Source organism: Palaemon carinicauda, chromosome 16, assembly GCF_036898095.1.
Source record: "Palaemon carinicauda isolate YSFRI2023 chromosome 16, ASM3689809v2, whole genome shotgun sequence".
NCBI lineage: Eukaryota > Metazoa > Arthropoda > Malacostraca > Decapoda > Palaemonidae > Palaemon > Palaemon carinicauda.
Genome location: NC_090740.1, coordinates 127823951 through 127834235, shown reverse-complemented (window position 1 = coordinate 127834235; position 10285 = coordinate 127823951). Strand labels below are relative to the sequence as shown.

Genomic DNA, 10285 nt, shown 5'->3' with positions numbered 1-10285 from the left:
ATTATTATTACAAGCTGAGCTATAACCCTAGTTGGAAAAGCAAGATGCTACAAGCCCAAGAACTCCAACTGGGAAAAGTAGCCAAGTGAGGAAAGGAAATAGGGAAATAAACAAACTGCAAGAGAAGTAATAAATAATAAAGAATTAAATATTTTAAGAACAGTAACAACATTGAATTATATCTTTCATGTATAAACTATAAAAGCTTACACGCAAACATGAGGAACAGAAATAAGACGAAAGAGCGTTCCCGATTGTACCCTCAAGCCGTCGCAAATTATCTATCTATCTATATATATATATATATATATATATATATATATATATATATATATATATATATATATATATATATATATATATATATATTATGTGGATATATTTATATGTGTAGAAATCACGAAAGCTGACACGTGATGAATATAAAATGTATTATAGCCACGAAAGGAAAAAATGAAAAAAACTTGATTGGAGTTAGTACTTTCATCCACTCAGGACATTATCAAACTAATTTATTTTTTTCTTTCGTGGCTATAATACATATATATATATATATATATATATATATATATATACATATATATATTAATATATATATGTATATATGTATATGTATATATATACATATATGTATATATATATATATATATATATATATATATATATATATACATACATATATATACATATATATACATATATATATGTGTGTGTGAAAAAAAGTGTTTTTGAATTAGAAATGTTTTCAGATATGCCATTAATAGTATTTAGATCTGAATTTGTAACTTTTTTACATTATTAAAGTTTGGTCGTATATGAAACCATATACTTTCCCCCAAAAAATTACCCACCATGAATAAGAACTGGATTGCCCCCCCCCCCCCCCCCCCCCCCCCCAAGAAAAAAAAATCAGAAATTCTGATTCCGAAATTGGCAATTTTTCCCGTCGAATAAATAACATAATTAATAGAGAGGAAATTCAGATGATATCCGAGATGACTAATGACTTCCCTGAATAATGTTTTCTAACCGAATCCTTCTCAGACTCCAGCTAAATTTACCTCTCAGTAGTGAGGATATATTTTTTTAATGGGGAACGTTATATTTAATGGGATTAGAATTAATTATAGGACTTCTTCAAAAATTAATTGGTTTTCCACGAGTACTTATGTTGAGATTAATGTATAGATATTTATTAATATAAATTACCAATGTTTGGGTTATTAAGAGCATTTTTATCAATGAAATAAGTAGTTTTAGAGCATTTTTATCAAGTGAAATAAGTAGTTTTTCAGGAGTATTTATTATAATTTTTGCCTATTATGAGCTTAAAGTTTTCCAATAATAAATCGGAGAGAGAGAGAGAGAGAGAGAGAGAGAGAGAGAGGAGAGAGAGGAGAGAGAGAGAGAGAGGAGAGAGAGAGAGAGAGAGAGACTGACTGACTGCCGTTATACAAAAAGATTTCAAATAACTACTGAATAGTTTCTCGTCGTAGAGAGAGAGAGAGAGAGAGAGGAGAGAGAGAGAGAGAGAGAGAGAGAGGAGAGAGAGAGAGAGAGAGAGAGAGAGAGTGTGTGTGTTTAATTGCTTCCTTTATTGTTGTGAGGGACCGTTTATTGGTGCAAGTTGACCTGACAAAGACCATTTTCATTCTCATGGTGAACTAACATAATGCAAGAAATATTCCGCCTAAAAGAACTTAAGAGTTCAATTGATATTAACATGTAAGTTTATTATCCCTTTTATTTTATATTCAAATTATATTGTAATAAAATTATATAATTAACGTTATAGTATCACCTAATAATTATCTTTATCTCATTAAATGCAGTTTCCTTGAATATTTTTTTTTTTTTTTTTTTGCGCTGAGATTTATCAGGGATAAAGTACATACGATATCAGACTAAAGGAATGATTTTATGTGATTTATATCATAAGTCTTTTCCACTTTCTTATTTTTATTCCTGGAGACATACGAATCACGCCTTTATTATTATAATCATCATCATCCTCATTATTATTATTATTATTATTATTATTATTATTATTATTATTACTACTACTACTTTCTAAGCTACATCCCTAGTTGGAAAAGCAGGATGCTATAATTCCAGGGGCTCCAACTTGAAAAATAGCCCAGTGAGGAAAGTAAACAAAGAAACATAAAATATTCAAAGAACAGTAACAACATTATAATAAATATTTTCTATATAAAATATAAAGACTTTATCAAACAAGAGGGTGAGAAATTTGATAGAATAGTGTGCTTTATTGTACCCTCAAACAAGAGAACTCTCGAAGATTTGGTTTTGTCAGAAATAACTTATAATATATATTTCCCTTACTAGAAAGATAATTGATAAATGAAAGTATCCACGCAGGATATATCCTTTTCCTAAGAACAATCATCGATCGTAGAGTATAGTTACCATAAAGGAAGACAGGGATGAACGTATAATGCCATTAAAGGACATGATAGGAAAACTTTTTGAAATCCTCAAAAACTTTTATTGATGGAATGGCTTTGCCAAGCGAAGACTTGGTTTGATGGGCTCAAAATATCCCAAGTTCATGGAACCTCATTTTGTTATGCGGAGGTTAAACCCAAATGCATTTTTGCCTGACAGAACATAAGTCTTCCTATATATTTTCGTTGAGTTTTGATTTAATCGAAATATGAAAGGGATGTAGTCATTCTTAGTAATCATGATGCGTCCACATTAGCTCTCCTTTTTTTCATTATTTCATTTTTTTTTTATGTTGGCTACCCACCAAAATTGGGGGAAGTGTCTTAGTATATGGATGGATAAACGGGATTAATTCCAACATTTATGCATTTAAAAAATTTAGAACTACTGTTATTCTAAAAGAGTAAAAATTCAACAAGCATGGAAAAAATTAGTAGGTAAATAGTGAAAGTTTTAGCGCGAAATCAAATAGGGAGATAAGGCCTCTGCCAAGCATCGTATAAAGTATTTGATCTATATTTTCGCACCAAGTTATACTAAACATTTACTTAGCCCTATTTTTGACTAAATGCACGAGTACCCTGGTAAATAGCATCATCCTGCATTGGGGGAAAAAAAGGTAATGAGCTAAGTGATGGGAAGGATACGTTTGAGATTCCATGGAAACGACTTACTTCTCAGAAATAAGGACCAGTATAATAAGTTATCGAAAAAGTTATTTTGAAAACGCGAAGTTATTTAGTAGTTATTTGACTTTTTCATTCTCTCTCTCTCTCTCTCTCTCTCTCTCTCTCTCTCTCTCTCTCTCTCTCTCTCTCTCTCTCTCTCTCTCTCGGAAGAAAATTAATAGAACCTCCCAATACTATTGCTGAAAACTTTGAATTTCTACTCGTTTTATTATTTCTGGAATGAACTTTGCTCTAAGCCTTTGGCACTGAATGCTCATTGTTTTATGATCTAACTATTGGTAATGGTCCACTTGAGCTTGATTTCATTAAGAATTCTTGCCTTCTAATTCTCGGAATTTTGATAGCCACCACCGGGCAATGGTATGACGATATGACTCCTGATGTTCGTGATAGACATTTATTGCAATATTTTCCTTTTATTCTGAGCTTTGTTCGGTTCTCTTTGCCTTTTCATTCCCCTACCATGGCCAGCTCTGCTAGAGTCGTGTTTGACTCATTAGGCCGGTTAATCTCCTCCTTTTTATAAGAAAATAATCATTCTCCTCTGAGAAGGGAACGTGGGTAATTTACTTCACAGAACGTCATTACCAGAAAATAGGTAATAGAGTAAATTTTTAGAAGCAAAATAAGATTTTAGCTACCATCAAAAAGGATAACTTTCAAGTATAGAATTAACAATTCTCAACGCAAGAGTCATGAAAAGGAGTACAATAATTGGATTGATTTCTTTTTGATTCCTGTGATTATTGTCATCAATATGTCTAAGAATCATAATCATTATCCGTGTCTTTTGACAATTATTTTCATTGGACTACTTTTCGTCTATAACTATTTTTAATAGGTAGCAACGAAGTGTTTTTTTTTTTTTTTTTTTTTTTTTTTTTTTTTTTTTGTGGAAAGTGAGCCGTCCAATTCAGAAATATTTCTTTTTATGTCCACAAATTTCCAGCCGTCCAAATGATCTTTGACTAAGAAAACAAGGTTTATCTTGAGCCTGGCTCAACTGGAAACGTTGGAAATACTTAGAGGAAGCCTAGATTACAGGGTAAATAAGTAACCATCAAATAAACCATGAAAATTTTATCGTCATTCATACTTTCCAGCCTTTGTTATAGAGGCTAAGATGGTCATTAACACCCTATCCAGATATTTACAAAATTATACAATATGAAATTATACAACCTGGCTTTAGAAAAAGATTCATGATAAATTGATTATAGAATGACAGATAAATAAAACAGTAAAGTTCCGTTGATCAATTGTTGGTTTTGAAACAATTATATAAGTAAATTAACACTAAAAAGGAAGAAGCATCACTTTGAACAAACGGATTCATGTAATCTTTAGATGGAAGTAATACAAATAATTGTTACGAGCGATTAAAATAATCTATGATAGAATAAGGCTTTCGTTAGAATGTTTAGATGGGAGAGTGATTGGTTTGATGTAGGAGTAGGTCGTTAATAATTAGTATTATGTCTTTCTTCATGTCTGTTTCGTCGTTTTTACGTGGAGTGATGCAAAAATTAAACGAAATGACAGTAAGGGTTGATGAAAATCTATAGGATAAGATAATGTATTGTTAAGGGACAATGTTTGCATATGATATGGTACTGATTGGGGATAGTGAAGAAAAAATGCAGAAACTAGTGGGAGAGTTAGACCGTATTTGCTAGATAAGAAATTAAGAGTGCTAATCATAAGAGAGAGAGAGAGAGAGAGAGGAGAGAGAGAGAGAGAGAGAGAGAGAGAGAGAGAGAGACGCTCTTGAATCTAGTCTCGGAGATCACAGATAGATACCCAAAGCTTAATGATCTGTGACCTAATATATCACTGTCCATATTGCAAATGACACTGGGAGACTTCCCCATTTTTAGTTCATAGAAAAACTCAAACATAAAAAGACTCCCAAACGCCGCCTACATTACGATAATTTTCTCATCTATCTTATCATTAAAAGTATTGTATTTATTTACCAGTGCTTCACACTCACTGTTCAGTTACAATTATACTATTTAAGTTATTCTTTTTCGTTGAGTTTTAATGTGAATGTCCTCCTATAGTTTGATAGTTGACCGAAATTAGCGTTACAATATGACCTACAACTGGAAATTAGTATCAGTAGTTTCAAATATGCAACTGCTTAGGCGCTCTCGTAATTTTTAATACCCAAATAATTTGATTTTGCGTCTAAGAAATATCCCTAAATCAATTGGTTTCAGAATCTGGTCGGTAAGCTTGTATCATCAATCAACTATTTATAAACCAAAAGTTCGCAGAAATGTTTCGGCTGTTTTGATTTTTGAAAATTCCTAAAATATCTTTGCAGTTTCCCTTCACTTACTAGCTGTCCTCCTTTTAGCTCTCTACTTTACCATCCTTCCCTCTTCCTTTCATCCATCCTCTTGTCCAACCTCTTAGACTTTACTTCATGATCTGGAGCAGGATTTTTGCCCAGTTTATCATGGGTGCTATAATAGCCTCACATGCAGCATCTCTGGTTTGTAAAGCCCTAATTCATGAATACATTCTTGTACAATTTCATAATTCATAAATGTATTTTTCTACAATTTCATAATAAACAACTTTGTTTACACAGTTCTGCCAATATAATTGAAGAGGCCTGACGGAAATGAAGACAGTGATACTGTCTACTATATTTGGAGAAATGTTTATTGTCTTTAAGTAAAACTAATGATTAAAAGATTGATTTAGCTCCGTTATGTATGAATGATTGATAATTACGTGACATCATAATATCAATGGTCAATGATGCCATAATCAAAGCACTATTAGGAAGATAGGTGACAAAATAGATAATTTTTTTTTTCATCTGTCATATTTCTAGACAAAGTTTATAGTTGAGACAATATTAAGAAAATTAAATAGAAGTGATTGAATATGTGATACTGTAATTAGAGAGAGAAAGTAAAATATCAAGGATGTTTAAAAACGACTGCTTTTTTTTTTTAATTAAAATGGAAAACAATAGATTTTTATATTTGTTTATTGGAAGTAGACCAGAAAATTGGATGTGTGATTTCAAGGGTTGTTGTCGTTGAATGGAAGGAGCTGGTTAAAGTATTTCGTATCTTTAAACAAAATATATAGGTGGTTGACATCTTTCTCACTGAGCCATTTTTTCCTGTTGGTTCTTTGTAACTTAGAAGTAGAAGTAGTAGTAGTAGTAGTAGTAGTAGTAGTAGTAGTTGTTGTTGTTGTTGTTGTGTCTTTTCTAGATATCTCAGGGCATTCTCGAATGTCACAGTCTGAAACATGGGATTATCACTTTTATAACAGATATTAGATTAAAAAAAACTATATAGTTAAAAGTTTTTGAATTGTTCTGAATCGTACGAAAATAGGATATTGGTTTAAGGTAGTGCTGTACGAACAGAACCAAAGCATACTGTAGTGTCTTCGATTGATACTAGATATTATTTACCCCGAGTAACTTGACATAAGGTTAACTATGAAGGAAGTATTTTTCCTCTTCTGAATTTTTTAATTTCAAGTATAGATTTAAATTTTAAATGTGTTGAATTAAGACACCAATAAGCCTAAGTTTGATTAAACATTTTAAGTTTTATAGTGATTAATTTCATTTCTACGAGAGAGAGAGGAGAGAGAGAGAGAGAGAGAGAGGAGAGAGAGAGAGAGAGAGAGAGAGAGAGAGGAGAGAGAGAGAGAGAGAGTGTGTACATGGATAGTAAATTTAGATCACAGGACATGGTAAGATGAAGTTAAATTTAAATTCTTAATTCTCCATACAGAACACAAATGTTGTTCTAAGCCTAGTAGAGGCCGATTGTAGCTCTCTGCAACAAACCTCGTTTGTTTCCCTAAATGGGTCATTTATATCCAATATCCCAGTTCACTCTCTCCATTTCGATTCAAATTGTTTCGGCCTGAAATGTGATGTACTCTTTTCGTTCTGGCGTATCGAAAACACAAACTAATTTCAGGACAGTTATATATGTATTCCACAGTATCAAAATTAGTGTATTAAATAATGAATAAGTCCAAGAATAATTATTTCTGATGGTTAGACCTTTATTAATACATGTTTTTGCATGTTCTTGATAACTTTATGAGAAACTTCAGGCATTTTCCAAAAGAATGAGACCAACCTGACCTCTCTACGACAAAAATTAAGGCTTTTAGAGCAATTTGAAAAAAATATATAGCAAAATGTGCTCGAAATTTAACCTTATTGTGGGGGGGGGGGGGGTAAAAGGGTTAATGAAATATATATTCCTTAATTACTCTTAGAATTTGAACATTATTTCTTGAATTGTTTTCTGAGAAAAAGATTAACATGTTTGATAGAGTTTAGATGTTACTACGGTTGCAATAAAGTTAGTTTATGATATCCACTGCGTGTAAATTTCATGGTAGAGTCCTTGATAAATGTCCTTTGAAACCCGAGTTTAACCAACTACCTTTTATGAATGGTTAATGAATCTCCTCTTACCTCAAAGTGCACCGCCACTTGATATCAAATGGTCGATGTCAGTCATTTCTCTCGGGAGTAAATGTACTTTGTATTCCTAGCCACTCTTTCTGCAACTTTTTACAGTTCATGTTGTCTCTGTAATTTTAGAAAGGCTGTATGTTGCTCGTGCTAATTTGTAGAATGATTTTAATCCCTTTAATAATGTATAACTGTTCGCGCGTCTTAATAACTACATTTCCATGATTTTTATTAATTTCTCCTCACATTTATCAAGAACCACAATTTGAGTTAAGCCAGTCTACGACGCAAATTGCGGAGTATTTCTCTCTCTCTCTCTCTCTCTCTCTCTCTCTCTCTCTCTCTCTCTCTCTCTCTCTCTCTCTCTCTCTCTCTCTCTCTCTCTCATTATATATATATATGTGTGTGTGTGTGTGCGTGTATATATATGTATGTGTGTATGTATATATATATATTTATATATATATATATATATATATACTATATATATATATATATATATATATATATATATTTAGAAATGCATAACGTAACATTCTTTCTTCAAGTTACTAGTATTTATTCGGTGTGAAATTGTCGGAAGTAGTCGGCTTCAGTACCCATCATTTTGTGTTTTCTCTTGGGTACGGCTGGGAGTTGAATTCCAGAGGGGAATTGCTGTACTTTCTCTTTCCTGCACCTATTTTTATGGTCTAAGTCCAAGAGAGAGAGAGAGAGAGAGAGAGAGAGAGAGAGAGAGAGAGAGAGAGAGAGAGAGAGAGAGAGAGAGAGAGAGAGAGAGAGACTATCAGTAGGTAGAACCCTAAGCATTAAAAGAAATGGATTTCTGGCACAAAAGACATATGCGTTAATAAGGCCGTCGGGAAATATCAGGAAAGAGGAAAATGAACGAAGAGAAAAGTTCTTGTAATCACGGGCATAAAAATAAGAAACAATTCCATTACATGTATTACGTGATCAATGGCATCAAAGGCCTCAGCGGTGAAAACCAGGTGATTGATGTCGAACAAAGCGAAATCGAATGAATGGTTCTGTATTCAGTTCTTTATCCCATTCAAGAGCCATCCCGAACCTGATTGGATTTTGGTGCTTCGACCCACGGTGGGGTAACGGTGTACTGGGCCGGGTATTGATGGGAGAAGGATGCTGGAATCCGGAAGGTTACTGAAATCTGGATCGGGTGTTGATGGGAGAAGGATGCTGGAATCTGGATCGGAACCTGGAAGGATACTGTAATCTGGATCTGGTGTTGATGGGAGAAAGATACAGGAATCTGGAAGGATACTGTAATCTGGATCTGGTGTTGATGGGAGAAGGATACTGGAATCTGGATCAGGTGTTGATGGGAGAAGGATACTGGAATATAGATCAGGTGTTGATGGGAGAAGGATACTGGAATATAGATCAGGTGTTGATGGGAGAAGGATACTGGAATCTGGATCTGGTGTTGATGGGAGAAGGATACAGGAATCTGAATCGGAATCTGGAAGGATACTATAATCTGGATCTGGTGTTGATGGGAGAAGAATACTGTAATCTGGATCTGGTGTTGATGGGAGAAGGATAATGGAATATAGATCAGGTGTTGATGGGAGAAGGATACTGGAATCTGGATCGGGTGTTGATGGGAGAAGGATACTGGAATCTGGATTAGGTGTTGATGGGAGAAGGATACAGGAATCTGGATCTGGTGTTGATGGGAGAAGGATACTGGAATCTGGATCTGGTGTTGATGGGAGAAGGATACTGGAATCTGGATGGGATTTGATAGGAGAAGGATAGTGGAATCTGGATCGGGGTGTTGACGGGAGAAGAATACTGGAATCTGGATCAGGTGTTGATGGGAGAATGATAGTGGAATTTGCATCTGGTGTTGATGGGAGGATACTGGAATTTGCATCAGGTCATGGTAGAAGGATGCTGGAATCTGGACCAGGTGTTGATGGAAGATTGATACTGGAATTTGAAAGGATACTGGAATCTGGATCGGGTGTTCATGGGAGAAGGATACTGAAATCTGTAAGGATACTGAAATCTGGATCTGGTGTTGATGTGAGAAGAATGCTGGAATCTGGATCAGTTGTTAATGGGAAAAGGATACTGGAATCTGTAAGGTTTATGGAATCTGGATCAAGTGTTGATGGGAGAAGGATACTGGAATCTAGATAAAGTGTTGATGGGAGAAGGATACTGGAATGTAGATAAGGTGTTGATGGGAGAAGGATACTGGAATCTAGATAAGGTGTTGATGGGAGAAGGATACTGGAATTTGGATCAGGTATTGATGGGAGAAGGATACTTGAATCTGGACTAGGTGTAGATGGGAGAATGATAATGGAATCTGCATCGGGTGTTGATGGGAGAAGAATACTGGAATCTGGATATATGTCTAGATGGGAGAAGGGTACTGGAATCTGGATTAAGTGTTAAGAGAAGGAAACTGGAATCTAGAAGGATACTGGAATCTGGATCGGGTGTTGATGGGAGAAGAATACTGGAATCTGGGTTATGTCTAGATGGGAGAAGGGTACTGGAATCTGGATTAAGTGTTAAGAGAAGGAAACTGGAATCTAGAAGGATACTGGAATCGGGATCAGGTGTAGATGGGAGAATGATACTGGAATCGGGATCAGGTGTAGATGGGAGAAGGATA

General features: G+C 34.3%; 1 protein-coding gene across 1 annotated transcript in view; it reads left to right on the top strand.

Annotated features, from left to right (window-relative positions):
* The window catches only part of LOC137655868 (uncharacterized), a 379865-nt gene that overhangs the window by 20411 nt on the left and 349169 nt on the right, over window positions 1-10285 (top strand). The window lies entirely within an intron of this gene.